Here is an 18,378-nt window from a genome sequence, read left to right on the forward strand (position 1 = left end):
TTCTTGATATCCTCTGCATATTAATCCTTTGTCAGTTAAGTAGCTTGCTGATATTTCTCCATCTTTTTGGATGTCTCTTCACTCTTGATTCTTTTGCTGGGCAGAAGCTTCTGAGTTTGATACAATCCCATTTGTGTAGTTTTTCTCTGATTGTCTGCATTTTTGGCAGTCCTAAATCACTTCATCCTCCAACATGCCTATACCAATATGTTGAAGGGTTTCTCAACATGTTTTATTCTAGAAACTTTAGAGTTACAGGTCTTAAATTTAGGTTTTTATCATCATGAGTTGTATATGGTGAAGTAGGATTCTAATTTAATTCTTCTACATATATATGGATAAACATACATACACACACACACACATACACACACACACACAATCTAGCTTTTCCAGTACCATTTATTGAAAAGTCTATCTTTTCTCCACTGTATGTACTAGGCAACTTTGTTTAAAATTGGTTAGCTATATATGCATTCAAGTCTAGGTTCTCTATTCTGTATATCTATGTGATGGCTTTTATGCCCGTGACCTGATGTTTTAATGAGTGTAGCTTGGAATATGCTTTGAGATCAGGTACTGTGATATCTACAGCTTGGTCTCCCCCTCCCACAAACCCCAGGATTGCTTTGGCTATTCTGGCTCTTCTGTGTTCCATGTGAATTTTAGGATGCTTTTATGTAAAGATGTCATTGATATTTTGATATAGATTGCATTGAAAATGTAGATTGTTTTAGATAATATGGACATTTTAAAAGTATCAATTCTTCCAATCCATGGATGAGGAATACCTTGCCTTTTGTGTGTGTCTTTGATTTATTTTATCAGCATTTAATGATTTCCATGATAGGTATCTTCCATTTCTTTGGCTCATTATATTTCTAGGTATCTAATTTTTTTTAGCTATTGTAAATTAGATTTATTCCATTCCCTTTCAGTAAGATCATTATTGGTGTTGTAAAAATGCTATTTTTTGTATGTTGCTATTTTATCTCACTTTACAGGATTGGCTATCAGTTCTAACGGATTTTTTTAAAGATTTATTTCATTATTCGAAAGAGTTATATGGAAAACAGAGAGGCAGAGAGGGAGAGGGAGAGAGAGGGCTCTTCCATGCGATGGTTCACTCCCCAATTGCCTGCAATGGCTGGAGCTGTACTGATCCCAAGCCAGGAACCAGGAGCTTCTTCTGGGTCTGCCATGTGGGTGTAGGGGCCCAAGGCCTTGGGCCATCTTCTGCTGTTTTCCTAGGCCATAGCTGAGAGTTGTAAAAGAAGTGGAGCTGCTGGGACTCAAACTGGTGCCCATATGGGATGCCAGCACTGCAGGCGGTAGCTTTACCCACACCACCATAGCGCCAGCGCCTCTAAACAGCTTTCTGATGGAGTATTGAGGTTTTTCCATGTATAAAATCATGTCATCTTCAAACACGTATTTCGACTTTCTCTTTTTCAATTTTGATGTCGTTTGTTCTTTTTGCATTCCCTAACTGCTCTTGATAATATTTCAAATAATATTTTGAGTAACAGTGATAAAAGAGGGCATTCTTGTCTTGTTCCAGATGTGAAGATACATACTTTCAGCTTTTCTCCACTCAGTATGATATGGGCTGTGGATTTGTCTTTTGTAGCCTTGATAAGTTGGAGGTATGTTCCTTATACACCCAATTTGTTGAACGTCTATCATGAAAGGATACTGAATCTTATCAGGAGCTTTTCTGCATCAATTGAGATAATCATATGGTTTTTGTTCTTCATTCTGTTGTGATTTATTATACTTAACTTGTTAGAATGTTGAGATAAAGCCAAGTTGATCATGATGTAGATCTTTTTTGCATAGCATTAAATTGGGTTTTCTAGTATTTTGTTAATAATGTAAGCACCTCTGCTCATCCTTCCATCTAAATAATGATTTAAAAGTTCATGGAAAATGAAATTAAAGGATGAAATTATTCTGCTGAAAAACACTTTGAAATCCATGCATATGAGAATAGTTGAAAAATTTCATGACAATATATCTTATGAAAAATCTATGCAATGATTTCAAACATATTTTCAAATAAACACCTTACAATTCCTTTTTCCATGAATTTAAAAAAAATTTCCCTTGTGTGCTATATTCTCTTCCAGAATTCAGTGTTGGAGTCAACTTTACAGAATTATAGGGAGTGAGAGTGGGGGAAAGGATGGTTTTCAGTGAGTAACTGAGATACTTTTAAAGTAAAATTTATTTATTTGAGAGGAAGAGTTACAGAGAAAAAGAGAGACAGAGAGGTGTTCCACCCACTGGTTCACTCTTCAAATGGCTGTACCAATCCAAAGCCAGGAAGCAGAAACTTCTTCTAGGTCTCCCACATGGGTGCAGGGCTCCAAGCACTTGGTCCATCTTCTACTGCTTTTCCAGGCCATTAGCAGGGAGCTGCATTGGAAGAGGAGCACCTGGGATTCAAACCAGTGTCCATATGGGATGCTGGCACTGCAGGCAGAGTCTTAGCCCACTGAGCCACATTGCCAGCCCCTGATATATTTTTTTACCTCTGGTATCTCCTATATTCTCTGAGTTATTTTAATGTCAATAAAATGGCATTGCCAATGGCTTCCTCTTGAAATAATCAATTTCTAGGCTGTGTCTGTCTACAGGAAGCACACAGTGATGTCTGTGCCCCATGTGCTGCATGTCCACATACAAATCTCTGATTCCCACAAGGCATCACCCCCAGCATCCAAGCCACCATGGAAGTGTCCTGTATCTTCCTTCCCACCTTTCACACCTACTATGAATGGTTTATTGGAGTCTGGCTCACCTGTTAGCTTTGAGCTGTCTGATGCAGTGATTGGGTCCATTTTGCACAAATTTATGCTTGGAATCCTTGCTCAGTAGCTGCCATATGTCCAGGGTTGAAGGATATTTTTGGATGACCAATACATGAAAAATTATGAAATACGAAAAATGGCATACCTACGTGTGAGGATAAATTTTTAGGATGAAGAGGCTTGTATCTAGGTTTGGCTCTGGTAAACAATTAACTTTTCTGCTGGATGACCTTCTCCTGCTCCTTGGGACCCTGGCCAGTTCCCAGGGAGGAGGATAATGGAATGTTTCTGGTAAACAGGTAGGCATGCTTCGTGTCTTGGCTCTCTGGCCAAGATCCGAGACGGGACGCACTGCTTGCCTAAAATCTTGGCAATGAGCCCCCTTTTTCCTTGGGGGCTTTAAGAGGGAGCCAGAGCAAGCCTCTGCTGCTGCTGCTCCATCCCAGGAGAACACGCAGTCATGCTGAATGTTGAACGTGCCCGTGATGACTACTGATGATGGTTAGTTCTCAGTAGGGATCCTTTTCCAGTGCTGTGTGAAGACTGCCTAGTGGTAAATTCCTGGGCTGAGTCCCCTACTCTTAGGAATCCCCCCTTCCATTGTCTGTCTGTCTGTCTGTCTCTCTCCCCCCTCCTGCTTCTTAAAATTTGCTACTTAAATAAACTGCTTGTTTTGTTATACTACAAGGCTTGCAGAGTATTTCTTGTAGATCGAATTGAAAGTAACTAAGTCTGTGCACAGCAGACAGCTGAAAAAAAATTTGCTGTCACACTAGGAGAAGTAGGGAAGAAACACAGGGGAACAGTTAAAGTCAGAGAACAGAACATTTGCTAAAGACAGGACAGTTTGATCATCATTAGAGAAAATATTACAACAAATTGAAACACTAATCTTAAATCGAAGAGTTCATAAAGAGAAAAACCCCTCACAGATCACTTTAGATGCTGCCATGAAAGAAATGAGATGCTGTAAATTGAAAACCAGGACTGCACAGGATGCATAGACACTCTTAACACACAGGCGCTGTTCATCAGCACAGACGTGGCACAGTGGGCTAAGCCACCCCTCGGGATGCCCACATCCCCCAGCACACTGCGGCCCCTCATTTTCCCACTCTGAAACTTGCTGTTACCACTGCTGCTGCTCCTCTGGAGAAGAACAGGGCTTCATTCTGCTAGGTTTCTCTGGAGCACCTTGCTCTTTCCTCTTTATCTTGCTGTGGACTCACAGCCTGAATGGCTGCCAGGTGAGCCTGAAGAACCGAGTTCTGGTGGCGGAGGCCTCGCTCCCGTCCTGCAGCCCAGGAGCCTCCTGTGTGCTCACTGGCAGCTGTGCTGGGAAGTTTAGTACAGATCAAATCTCCCTTCTCCTGTCTGTTCAGGTATCGTATCTCTCCTTAGAGTCTTAACTGGTCATTTTTGTGTTTGTAGGAATGTGTCAGTTTTACGTGGGTTGTCTGATTTGTTGGCTTGCACCTGTCCCAGTGGCCCTACTTACAGTTCTGTAGACTTGGTGGTGTGGTCCTCATATGCACCTGTCCCCAGGGGGCCCTACTTACAGTTCTGTAGACTTGGTGGTGTGGTCCTCATATGCACCTGTCCCAGTGGCCCTACTTACAGTTCTGTAGACTATGTGGTGTCGTCATCACATGCACCTGTCCCAGTGGGCCCTACTTACAGTTCTGTAGACTTGGTGGTGTGGTGTTCACATGTACCTGTCCCAGTGGGCCCTACTTATAGTTCTGTAGACTTGGTGGTGTGGTCCTCACATGCACCTGTCCCAGTGGGCCCTACTTACAGTTCTGTAGACTTGGTGGTGTGGTGTTCACATGCACCTGTCCTAGTGGGCCCTACTTACAGGTCTGTAGACTTGGTGGTGAGGTCCTCACATGCACCTGTACCAGTAGCCCCTACTTACAATTCTGTAGACTGGGTGGTGAGGTCCTCAGCCTCATTTCCTATGCAGTTGTTTGCATCTTCTCTTGCTGCAGGCATTTCAGGTTAAAGCATGTCAATTTTGCTGATGGTCCCTAGGAATCCAGCTTAGTTTTGGGTACCTCCTCTGTCTCCTTCTCTCTACCTCCTCTAGTTCCACTCTACTGTGTCTCTTCTTTCCTTTGTTAGATTTGGTTTGGTTTTCCTCTTTCTCAAACTCCTTAAGGTGTAAAGTTAGTTTATTATCTTGTGAGCCTTTTTCCTTTCACTGCTGGCTTTCACAGCTTTAAGTCATCGAATTGATCCTTTCGTTTTAGGCACTGGCATCCCTTGTTTCTAGAGACATTTTTGAAAACCTACAATCCACTTTGTGGAGTACCTGAAGTAATCTGCAGGATTGAGACTGACACTTCGAGATGAGAGGATTTTAACAGTCCTTGTCTGGATTGTTGAGGTGCACTGGTTTTTGTTGTTGTTGTTGTTGTTTTGTTTTCCTGCATACTATTTCCTGAGCCCTTTACTTAGTCTAGAGTTAATCTTATGAGTATGAAGCTAACTGAAAATACATCTTTGTAAATAAAAATTAAGAATGGAATAGGAGAAGGAGAAGGAAGAAGGGTGGGAGGGAGGGTAGGATGGGAAGAATCTCTGTGTTCCTGAATCCATAGGTATGAAATACGTGAAATTTGTATACCTTAAATAAAATTTAAGAAAAAAAAAAACACGCCTGCTTATTTTTTTTCTAAGGAAAGCTCGTTTGTTACCGTGGCATTTAACGCAAGTAGGCTGCAGATGCGGTTAGGAAGGGCTGAGCAGTTCCGGGCGTGCTCAGGTGGGCACTCTCGCCGTCGCCCTCACTGCACAGGTGAGCGAGCCTGGGCACAGAGCGCGGCGCCGAGGTAATTTAAAGGCCAGAGGACTTGGGAGCCCAGGTGCTGGGGAGGACTCTGAGCGCATGGCGAGGCCCGGCGCGGTGACCTTCTCTCCGCACCTGCCCCGCGCCCTGGCTTCGTGAAGCCGCGGCCCGGAGGAGACTGCGACCTTCCGGGAGCGCGGCGTCCCGGCCTCCGCGGGATGGCCTCGGAGAACTGTAACTAGGGCCCACTGGGACAGGTGCATGTGAGGACCACACCACACGCGAGGATTGGTGCGGTTTGCGCGGCTCCCGGTGGAGGTGCCCGGGTAGGTGGCGATGACCCGGCGGGCTGCAGGCTTGTGGCGAGGTGCGGCCATCTCCGGGGTCCTGGTGGCTGCGGGCTCTCCGTGGTGCGGTGGCTCTGGGCGCCGTCCTGCCTGCAGCCTGGGCTCCGCGCCACCGCGCGGGCAGCGAGCGGGACCGGGCTCTCGCGGACCGGGGCTGCCTGGGGGCTCAGCTCTGGCGTCGCGGCTCCGGGGCTGGGATGCGGCCTGGCGACACGGATTGCGCAGTCTTGGCTGTGCCGCGTCTGGACCAGGCCGAGGTGTTGACTTTCTGTAGCTCTAAAGGCTCTGGATGCGCGGAGCGAGGTCGGTGGGTTCTGCCGCCGGCGTCACGTGGGCTTTGAGGCGCAGTGGCCAGGAGTCTCAATTCTTTAAAACAGTCGCACAGTGAGGGGATGGTCGCTTCTAAAATTCGCTTTTAACAAGCACGCTTTAAAATTTCATTTATTTGAGAGGGAGAGCAGGAGGGGGGAGGAGTTGAAGGAGCCACCATCCCCTGGCCCTATCCTGCAATGCTCCCAAAGACCTGGGTGTGGGGCAGCTAGGGCCTGGAAACGCAGTCCAGGTCTCCCCCGTGAGTCGCTTGAGCCATCACAGCTGCCCCCAGGTCTGCGTGGGCGGGAAGCTTGGAGTCAGCAGTCCACGCTGCCCTCCGGAGTGGGACACCCGTGTTGACCACCAGGCTGAGCACCTGCTCCTTGGCTCCGAAGTTCCCACGGAGAAGGTCTGTAACTCAGTAAATTGGGGAGAGTAACCTAACTGAGAACTTTGCCTGCTGCGGTTGCATTTCGGGATATTTAGGAATTGGTTCCCAATAGGACAAAACCTTTTGATTGCTAGATTCCCAGCCAATGCCACTGACTTCTCCAGGTGAAAGGGCTTCGTTCAGACAGGTGCGTCTCATGGGGTGTGCTCCTGTGGCTGGGTTACTAGTTACAGCTCCTTTTAGCCTTCAAAATGCCTATGATACGTTTTGGTATTACAGAATGGCATTTCAAGCAAAGAGCTTTTTTTCTGTTAGTGTTTTTTTTTTTTTTTTTTTTTTTTTTTTTTTTTTTTTTTGGACAGGCAGAATGGACTGTGAGAAAGAGAGACAGAGCGAAAGGTCTTCCTTTGCCGTTGGTTCACCCTCCAATGGCCGCCGCGGCCAGCACACTGCGGCCGGCGCACCGCGCTGATCCAATGGCAGGAGCCAGGTACTTATCCTGGAATCCCACGGGGTGCAGGGCCCAAGTACTTGGGCCATCCTCCACTGCACTCCCTGGCCACAGCAGAGAGCTGGCCTGGAAGAGGGGCAACCAGGACAGAATACGGTGCCCTGACCGGGACTAGAACCCGGTGTGCTGGCGCCGCAAGGCAGAGGATTAGCCTAGTGAGCCGCGGCACCGGCCCTGTTAATGTGTTTTTAATCATCATAGTTTTTCTACATGGAAGTCTTTATGGGTCACTGTGAAATTTTAGTTAGCTTACCTATCACCTCGGGCATTACTTTGTGTTGGGAACATTGAGAATCATCTCTGCTAGCTATTTTGAAATATTCAGTTAGTTACTGTGAGTTATTTGTATACCGTGCTATCTAAATCAGAATTTATTCTGCCTGTGCAGTCACATGCCCTGTGCGCTCTTCAGCTCCATCAACCTCAGATCCCAGGCTCTGGGAAACACTCTTGTCCTCTACTTCTGCGAGGTCAGCTTCTTGATCTCCACGTAGGAATGAGGTTGCGTGGTGCCTGCCTTCCTGCGCCTGACTTAGGTCCCTTAACATAATGGCCCCTTGCTTGCACCCCGGCTTCTGCGAATGACAGAATTGCACTCTTTTTTTATGGCTGAGAATATTTGACTTCAGTGCCCAGCTGGGTGACTGCTGGACCCTATGATAGGCTGCATTTCTAGGTTTCTGAGGAGCCTTTCTGTTGCTTTCATGCCAAGGGTGATGCGGAACCAGGTTGGTGGGTTCTGCTGCCAGCGTCACGTGGGCTTTGGGGCTCTCAATTCCTGCAAATGGTCACAGAAGTGAATGGAAGGATCCCTTTAGTGTTTTTTTTTTTTTCCAGAGGAAGCTTTTGAATTCAGTTGAGAGAGAGAATGCGAGTGGAGAGAGCTAGCCTGTGCCCGTAACTGGCTGACTCCCCACGCGCCCAAGGACCTAGTGGTAGGGACAGCCAGGCCTGGGAACGGACACTGGGTCTCCCTCGTGGGTGTCTGGGGGCAGACCCCTTGAGCCATCACAGCTGCCTCCCTGCCCGCGTGGGCAGGAAGCTCAGACTCAGGAGCTCTGATGAGCGAAGCCTGCATCTTAAACACCAGGCAGCACCTGCTCCTCAGTTCTGAGGTCCCGATCATAGGAAATCTGTAACCAGTGCATAGCAGTGAACGACGTCGCTAAGATGGCCAGATGAAGGCAGACTCTGTTCCCTCTGCAGATGAGCTGCGACTTTACCCCCACTGCAGTTGAGTTTCAGATAATTTCAGAATTGGCTCCCGTCTGACAAAACCCTCACCTTTCTGTGTTCCCAACCAAGGAAACTGAGTTCTTCCTCCAGGTGCATTGGCTTGGGTCACTAATTAAAGCTCATTTTCATCTTCAAAATGGATCTGATAGATTTTGGTATAGAAACACTTTTCAGATATTTTATTAACAAAGACAATTTTCCCCTTAATTTTCATTTTTAATTGACACACAAGAGTTCTATAAACAAGATTTGGTGGAGTTGTGTAATTTCAATACATGTATACCCAATGTGAGACAATCAGATCAGGATACTGTCACCTCAGACACTTGTTTTTGTCAGGATCATTGAAAATCCTACTGGCTTGAGGTAGCAGTTGTCTGAACCATAGACATGCTGTTGAGCTGTAGAACATTAGAAGTTACTCCTCCTACCCAGCTGCACCCCTGTCCCTGTTAATCAGTCACTGTCCCCCCTCAAGTCCTTCCCTCATGATGGTGTGCATGGTCTTACTGTCTGTGAGATGGTCTTGGTTGGTTTCCACATACTGTTAAGAACATACGGGGTTTGTCTCTGTGCCTGACATGCATCACCCCACTGAATGTCCTCCAGTTCCTGTGCTGGTGCTGTGCACAACAGAATTTCATTCTTTTTAATGGCTGCATAATATCTTGTTGTGTATTATGTTTTCTTCCATGGCTATCTCATTAGACTCCATAAATGAAGTGCTGTGGCTAGTGCTGCAGTAAACTTGCAAGTGCAGATGTCTCTTGAATATGCTGACTGTAATTCTTTTGTGTACCCTGGATTGGAATTACTAGTTTTGCAGAGCCTTCATCCTGTCTTACACATGGCTGTTTTCTCATTAGCTTTCCCACCAACCATGTGCATCCCTCTCTGCATCCTCTTGGGTTGGTTTATTACCTTTGTGTTTTTGAAAACAGCCCATCTAACTGGAGTGAGATGGTATCTCAGGCAGGTTGTGATTGGCATTTTCCTAATAATTAGTGATGTGGAACCGTTTGTCATAGGCATGTAGGCACTGGTATGATCCTCTTTGGAGAAGTGTAGTTAGGTCATTTGCCACTTTTTAAAAATTGGATCATTTTATGGCTTTGGGCTTTGAGTGACTTGAATTCCTTATAGATTCTGTAAACCTAACCCTTGTTGCATGACTGGTGCTGTGTGTGCCTCAGCAGGCTAAGCTTCGGAGAATAGGTTTTCTGACAGTTCTGTGGGGTCCCAGGGAATGGGTGGGGCCTTGCTGGATGCTTCCCATCGGCCTCTGAGAGCTGAGCCCCTGGGGACAGGCTGCCTCGCTTTCCCCACAAGGATTTAGTTGACTCTCACAGTGCTTCCTTGGAAGACTGAGGTGAGTCAGTGAAGGCAAGACACAGGACATGGGCTGGTTTGACCTGTGGAGTGCAGGAGGGCTTCAGCATCTGTGCATTTCAGCCCTTTCCCAACGATACTTGGAAACAGTCCTCATAGACTTTGAGGTTTGCATTCAGTATTAAATTGTACAACAGTGATGGTAAGGGCTGATCAAGTCATTGTTTCTCATAGTGTCCATTTCACTTCATCAGGTTTCCTTTTTGATGCTCAGTTAGTTGTCACCAGTCAGGCGATTATCACTTTTAATGAGCAAAGGATAGCAGCACCTTGGATCTATGCTTCTAGTATGCTCCTGACTTTGAAGGTAAGGTCTGCTCAGTTCACTCCCATTCATGTGATGTAACCTGGATCTGGACTGTCAGCCCTTCAACACCTGGACTGCTGCCACACTGGGAAGGTGCTGGGACAAGATGGAGTGCAAAAGCCAAAGATGTTCCTACCACTTTGAAGATGTCTTCTTCTTGCTTCTTTAACTAATGACTGTAATCCTCTGGCTATTTATTTTTCCATAGCTCTTAAAAAGTTATTTCAAAAGGCTTCTACTGAATTTTTCAGTGCTGCTTTGTAGACTGCCAATCCATTGTTTTTTTTGTTTGTTTTGTTTTGAAAGGCAGAGTTAGAGACAGAGAGAAAGGTCTTCCATTTTCCGTTGGTTCACCCCCAAAATGGCCGCTACAGCCAGTGCGCTGTGCCAATCTGAAGCCAGGAGCCAGGTGCCTCTCCTGGTCTCCCATGCAGGTGCAGGGCCCAAGGATGTGGGCCATCCTCCACTGCCTTCCTGGGCCACAGCAGACAGCTGGACTGGAAGAGGAGCAACCGCGACAGAATCCGCCGCCCCGACCGGGACGAGAACCCGGACTAGCACTGGAGTGGCGGTGCTGCAGGTGGAGGATTAGCCAAGTGAGCCGCGTCGCCAGCCAATCTTTTTTTTACATCCCTTTGTGGCATTTAAGTATGAGCTGGTAAGATAGCAGCTCTCTGGTGTTGTGCAAGGGTGAGAAAGAACTTTGCTGCTTGGCATAGTGGTTACCACTCCACCAGGCTTTCCACTTGCCACTCAATCTGTCTGCAGCCAAGATCAATTGCTGCATATTCTTGATCAGGGATGACCAGGGCAGTGGATCCTACACATCCTGGACTGGGAGAGCCTGGTTGCTGATGGACACAGGGTGGTTTATGGCATTTTGTACTAGGCACTGGTCTCGATGATGCGCTGGTAGCTTGCAGTGGTACAATAAGGAGATTCCCAAACATTTTACTTTTTGCTATAGACCTGTTTGAACAGACAGAAATCAAATGTAGTTAATAAGGTAAGGAAATTAGAGAGTTGCCCAAGACCAAATTATCTTCAGTCTAGGCTTTTGAATAGTGTTCCATTTTGAATCTTGGAATTCCTCTATCATCAGCGAACCCTATGGTTGCTGCACACTCATCCATCCTGACCTTTGTCCACTTCTGCTCTGCAGGGCTCAGGGACTGGATTTCTTGGCCACAGAAAGTCAAGGATCCCAACTCTGAGCAGAGGTGTGTGTTCCCCTGAGACGATGTCAGGGCCATCAGGATAGAGGCTGTAGCTTTGTGTCTCATCTCTGGTACCTGAGGAATTCTGGAAAATTATAAGAAGTTGACATATTTTTTCCTTTGTTTTGCTCATGGATGGGCATGAGAGATATTTTTGTCTTATTTAATAGAGCATAAAACCTGAGACAGAATTTTAAGATCATGGCACATTTGGCCAGTAATACCCCAGACCACATGGTCAGTGTGAGTGGACCTGGGGAGGAGGGCACCCCTCACACTGTGGGGAGAGGACCTCAGAGACACTGGGAGCTCAGGGTGCCAGGGGGTCTCAGCCCAGGCCAGTGGCACTGCACAGTGTGGAGTGGGTTGGTCCAGGTAATCATTCTGGTGGTGTTGTTGGATTCGATTAGCTAGTAATTTGTTGAGTTCTTGCATCTGTGATCATTTGTAATATTGGTCTAAAGTTCTTTCTTTGTATCTGTTGCTGGTTTTGGAATTAAGGAGATGCTGACTTTACAGGTGTTGGGGAGATTTTCCTCCCTTTACATTGTTTTGAGTATCTTGAAGAATTGGGAGTAGTTCTTGAAGAGTCTGGTAGAATCGGAAGTGTAGCCACTTGGTCCTAGGCTTTTCTTTATTGAGAGGGACTTTATTACTGATTGAATTTCCATCTTGTTGTGGGTCTGCTTAGGTTTTTTATGTCTTCATGACTCAAATTTTATAGGTAGTATATGTGTGGGAATCTATCCACTTCTTCCAGATTTTCCAGTTGGTTGGCATGTAGCTTCTGCTTCACTTCCTGGAAGCAAACTAAGGGATGGCAGGCATTTATCTCCTGTTGGGGTAACAGGAACTGAAAGTCCTTCATGGGGAGATAGTGGCTCACAGCTGACAGCTGGATGTACTGCATGGCTGATCGTGGTGGTGTCTCTTTTTTCTTGGCTCAACATTTTACTTCTTGGCCATAAACTGCCATCAATCATACCCTTGGAAAGGTGGTTCTTCATTTGTTATTTCATATTCCTGAGAAGCTGAAGTTAGTGGCTACATGCTATTCAGCCATCTTGGAAGACCAAGGAGATGTATTTCACCCCAAAGTTTAGAGGGTCACAGTTTAAGAAATGTGCAAGCTGGCGCCATGGCTCACTAGGCTAATCCTCTGCCTTGCGGTGCTGGCACACCGGGTTCTAGTCCCGGTCGGGGCGCCGGATTCTGTCCTGGTTGCCCCTCTTCCAGGCCAGCTCTCTGCTGTGGCCTGGGAGTGCAGTGGAGGATGGCCCAAGTACTTGGGCCCTGCACCCCGTGGGATTCCAGGATAAGTACCTGGCTCCTGCCATCGGATCAGTGGGGTGTACCGGCCACAATGCGCTGGCCGCGGTGGCCATTGGAGGGTGAACCAATGGCAAAGGAAGACCTTTCTCTCTGTCTCTGTATCTCTCACTGTCCACTCTGCCTGTCAAAAAAAAAAAAAAAAGAAATGTGCAGCTCCATTGGATCAGACATCAACTGAAACCTTTCTAATCTTGATGAATTTCATGTCTTTGCCTTACCTAAATATCCTCAGTGGAACTTTAAGTAAAATTAGAAGAGAAATGACAAAAGTTAATATCATTGTCTTGTTTTCTTTCATGATCTTTCAGGGAAATACTGCATTTTTTTGTAAATATGATGCTATGATTTTTTTCACATGGATCTCTTGTCAGTTGACTGAGTTCCTTTATTCCTGGTTTTAGTGGCTTTTCAAAAAATTACAAATTGTGTTGCATTTGTCAAAGACTGTTTCTGAATCTTAAGGTGACTATCTGTTCATTTTCAATTATATTCCTGTGAGATAATCCATCAGTTGATTTACCTGTAGAACCATGCTTGCATGACTGAATGAGAAATAGCAGCATATGTGTAACTGGTGATCCTGTAACCACAATCACATCCACCATGTTCTCTTTTCCTCTGTAGTATCCTTTCCTCCTGCATGGCCTTAGACCCCATGTCCATACCTAATCACTCACCTGTGTTTTGTCGCCTGAATTTTGAGGCTAAGTTTGAGTCCCAGTTATTGGGTTGCTGATTTGAATTGGGTTCTTGGGTTTGCCTGGTTTTGTTAGAGGGTTAAATTATCTATTTATTGTCAACATGTGCCAGTGTCAATAGGTTTAACAAAGAATTGTCATATATATATATATATATATTTTAAACAGTTTATTGAAATACATTATAGATAGCAAGAAATGGACATAAATATACAGATAAATGAGTTTTTGGTCATTAGAATGATCTTAGAACAAGCACCCAATTTAAAAATAAAGGATTACTACCGCTCTGAGAGCCCTCACTATTCCCTCTTCATCATAATTTTTTTTTAACTTTTATTTAATGAATATAAATTTCCAAAGTATGATTTATGGATTACAATGGCTTCCCCCCCATACCATCCCTCCCACCCACAACCCTCCCCTTTCCCACTCCCTCTCCCCTTTCATTCACATCAAGATTCATTTTTCGATTATCTTAATATACAGAAGATCAGCTTAGTATACATTAAGTAAGGATTTCAACAGTTTGCTCCCACACAGAAACATAAAGTGAAAAATAATAGATGATTTTTTTTAAAATGATGATGAAATCAGATCAGACCTATTGTCATGTTTAATCCCAGTGAGAGTCAAGTTGGGAATTGATAATTTCTTCTTCTTCTTCTTTTTTTTTTTTTTTTTTTTTTACAGAGGATCAGTTTAGTATGCATTAAGTAAAGATTTCAACAGTTTGCACCCCCATAGAAACACAAAGTGAAATATATTGTTTGAGTACTTGTTATAGCATTAAATCTCAATGCACAGCACATTAAGGACAGAGATCCTACATGAGGAGTAAGTGCACAGTGACTCCTGTTGTTGACTTTACCAATTGACACTCCTGTCTATGGCATCAGTAATCTCCCTATGCTCCAGTCATGAGTTTCCAAGGCTATGGAAGCCCTCTGAGTTCTCCGATTCTTATCTTGTTTAGACAAGGTCATAGTCAAAGTGGAGGTTCTCTCCTCCCTTCAGAGAAAGGTACCTCCTTCTTTGAAGGCCTATTCTTTCCACTGGGATCTCACTAATGGAGATCTTTTGCCAGAGTGTCTTGGCTTTCCATGCCTGAAATACTCTCATGGGATTTTCAGCCAGATCCGAATGCCTTTAGGGCTGATTCTGAGGCCAGAGTGCTGTTTAGGACATCTGCCATTCTATGAGTCTGCTGAGTATCTCGCTTCCCATGTTGGATCACTCTCCCCTTTATTTATCAGTTAGTATTAGCAGGTAGTAGACTTGTTTATGTGCTTCCTTTGACTCTTAGTCCTTTCATTATAATCAATTGTGAACTGAAATTGATCACTTGGACTGGTGAGATGGCATTGGTACATGCCACCTTGATGGGATTAAATTGGAGTCCCCTGGTATGTTTCTAACTCTACCATTTGGGGCAAGTCAGCCTGAGCATGTCCCAAATTGTACATCTCTTCCCTCTCTTATCCCCACTCTTATGTTTAACAGGGATCACATTTCAGTTAAATTTCAACACTTAAGAATAACTGTGTATTAATTACAGAATTAAACCAGTCATATTAAGTAGAACAGACAAAAAAACTACTAAGAGGGATAATGTATTAAGTTGTTCATTAACAGTCAGGGCTATGCTGATCAAGTCACTGTTTCCCATAGTGTCCATTTCACTTCAACAGGTTTCCTTTTTGGTGTTCAGTCAGTTGTCACCGATCAGGGAGAACATATGGTATTTGTCCCTTTGGGACTGGCTTACTTCACTCAGCATGATGTGTTCCAGATTCCTCCATTTTGTTGCAAATGACTGGGTTTCGTTGTTTCTTACTGCGGTATAGTATTCTAAAGAGTACATATCCCATAATTTCTTTATCCAGTCTACCGTTGATGGGCATTTAGGTTGGTTCCAGGTCTTAGCTATTGTGAATTGAGCTGCAATAAACATTAGGGTGCAGACAGCTTTTTTGTTTGCCAATTTAAATTCCTTTGGGTAAATTCCAAGGAGTGGGATGGCTGGGTTGAATGGTAGGGTTCTATTCAGGTTTCTGAGGAATCTCCAGACTGACTTCCATAGTGGCTTGACCAGTTTGCATTCCCACCAACAGTGGGTTAGTGTCCCTTTTTCCCCACATCCTCTCCAGCATCTGTTGTTGGTAGATTTCTGAATGTGAGCCATTCTAACCGGGGTGAGGTGAAACCTCATTGTGGTTTTGATTTGCATTTCCCTGATTGCTAATGACCTTGAACATTTTTTCATGTGCCTGTTGGCCATTTGGATTTCCTCTTTTGAAAAATGTCTATTGAGGTCCTTGGCCCATCTCTTAATTGGGTTGTTGGCTTTGTTTTTGTGGAGTTTCTTGATCTCTTTGTAGATTCTGGTTATTAACCCTTTATCTGTTGCATAGTTTGCAAATATGTTTTCCCATTCTGTCAGTTGTCTCTTCACTCTCCTGACTGTTTCTTTTGCAGTACAGAAACTTCTCAATTTGATGCAATCCCAATAGTTGATTTTGGCTTTGACTGCCTGTGCCTCCCGGGTCTTTTCCAGAAATTCATTGCCTGTGCCAATATCTTGAAGGGTTTCTCCAATGTTCTCTAGTAACTTGATGGTGTCAGGTCGTAGATTTAGGTCTTTAATCCATGTTGAGTGGATTTTTGTGTAAGGTGTAAGGTAGGGGTCTTGCTTCATGCTTCTGCACGTGGAAATCCAATTTTCCCAGCACCATTTATTGAATAGACTGTCCTTGCTCCAGGAATTAGTTTTAGATCCTTGATCAAATATAAGTTGGCTGTAGATGTTTGGGTTGATTTCTGGTGTTTCAACTCTGTTCCATGGGTCTATCCATCTGTTTCTGTACCAGTACCATGCTGTTTTCATTACAACTGCCCTGTAGTATGTCCTGAAATCTGGTATTGTGATGCCTCCGGCTTTGTTTTTGTTGTACAAGATTGCTTTAGCTATTCGAGGTCTCTTGTGCCTCCATATAAATTTCAGCACCATTTTTTCCAGATCTGAGAAGAAGGTCTTCAGTATCTTGATTGGTATTGCATTGAATCTATAAATTGCTTTTGGGAGAATGGACATTTTGATATTGATTCTTCCAATCCATGAGCATGGTCTAATTTTCCATTTTTTTGGTATCCTCTTCTATTTCTTTCTTTAAGGTTTTGTAATTTTCATCGTAGAGATCTTTAATGTCCTTGGTTAAGTTTATTCCAAGGTATTTGATTGTTTTTGTAGCTATTGTGAATGGGATTGATCTTAGAAGTTCTTCCTCAGCCATGGCATTGTCTGTGTATACAAAGGCTGTTTATTTTTGTGCATTGATTTCATACCCTGCTACTTTGCCAAACTCTTCTATGAGTTCTAGTAGTCTCTTAGTAGAGTTCTTTGGGTCCCCTAAATAAAGAATCATGTCATCTGCAAAGAGGGATAGTTTGACTTCTTCCTTCCCAATTTGTATCCCTTTAATTTATTTTTCTTGCCTAATAGCTCTGGCTAGAACCTCCAGAACTATATTGAATAGCAGTGGTGAGAGTGGGCATCCCTGTCTGGTACCAGATCTCAGTGGAATGCTTCCAACATTTCCCCATTCAATAGGATGTTGGCTGTGGGTTTTTCATAGATTGCTTTGATTGTATTGAGGAATGTTCCTTCCAAACCCAGTTTTCTTAGAGTTTTCATCATGAATGGGTGTTGTATTTTATCAAATGCTTTCTCGGCATCTATTGAGGTAATCATATGGTTTTTCTTCTGCAGTCTGTTAATGTGGTGTATCACATTGATTGTCTTGCTCACATTAAACCATCCCTGCATACCAGGGATAAATCCCAGTTGGTCTGGGTGGATGATCTTCTTAAGTGTTGCTGCATTCTATTGGCCAGAATTTTATTGAGGATTTTTGCATCTATGTTCATCAGGGATATTGGTCTGTAGTTCTCTTTCAATGCTGCATCTTTTTCCGGCTTAGGAATTAAGGTGATGCTGGCTTCATAGAAAGAATTTGGGAGGATTCCCTCTTCTTCGATTGTTCTGAATAGTTTGAGAAGAATTGGAGTTAGTTCTTCTTTCAATGTCTGGTAGAATTCAGCAGTGAATCCATCTGGTCCTGGGCTTTTCTTTGTTGGGAGGGCCTTTATTACTGTTTCAATTTCTGTCTCAGTTATGGGTCTGTTTAGGTTTTCTATGTCTTCCTGGTTCAATTGAGGTAGGTTGCATGTGTCCAGGAATCTATCCCTTTCTGATAGGTTTCCTTGTTTGGTGGCATACAAGTCCTTGTAGTAATTTCTGATGATTCTTTTTATTTCTGTGGTGTCTGTTGTTACGTTTCCTTTTTCATCTCTGATTTTATTGATTTGGGTCTTTTCTCTTCTTTTTTTAGTTAGTTGGGCCAATGGGGTGTCAATTTTGTTGATTTTTTCAAGTAACAGCTCCTCATTTGGCTGATTTTTTGTAATTTTTTTTTCAATCCTGTTGATTTCTTCTCTGATTTTAATTATTTCTCTTCTCCTACTAGATTTGGGTCTGGTTTGCTGTAGGTTTTCTAGATCCTTGAGGTGAATTGAAAGCTCATCTATTTGGTGCCTTTCCAATTTCTTGATATAGGCACCTATTGATATAAACTTTCCTCTTAAAACTGCTTTTGCTGGGCCGGCGCCGTGGCTCAATAGGCTAATCCTCCACCTTGCGGCGCCGGCACACCGGGTTCTAGTCCCGGTCGGGGCGCCGGATTCTGTCCCGGTTGCCCCTCTTCCAGGCCAGCTCTCTGCTATGGCCAGGGAGTGCAGTGGAGGATGGCCCAGGTGCTTGGGCCCTGCACCCCATGGGAGACCAGGAAAAGCACCTGGCTCCTGGCTCCTGCCATTGGATCAGCGCGGTGCGCCGGCTGCAGCGGCGGCCATTGGAGGGTGAACCAACGGCAAAGGAAGACCTTTCTCTCTCTCTCTCTCTCTCTCACTGTCCACTCTGCCTGTCAAAAAAAAAAAAAAAAACTGCTTTTGCTGCGTCCCATAAATGTTGGTATG

The sequence above is a fragment of the Oryctolagus cuniculus genome, chromosome 10 (assembly GCF_964237555.1).
Source record: "Oryctolagus cuniculus chromosome 10, mOryCun1.1, whole genome shotgun sequence".
Lineage (NCBI taxonomy): Eukaryota > Metazoa > Chordata > Mammalia > Lagomorpha > Leporidae > Oryctolagus > Oryctolagus cuniculus.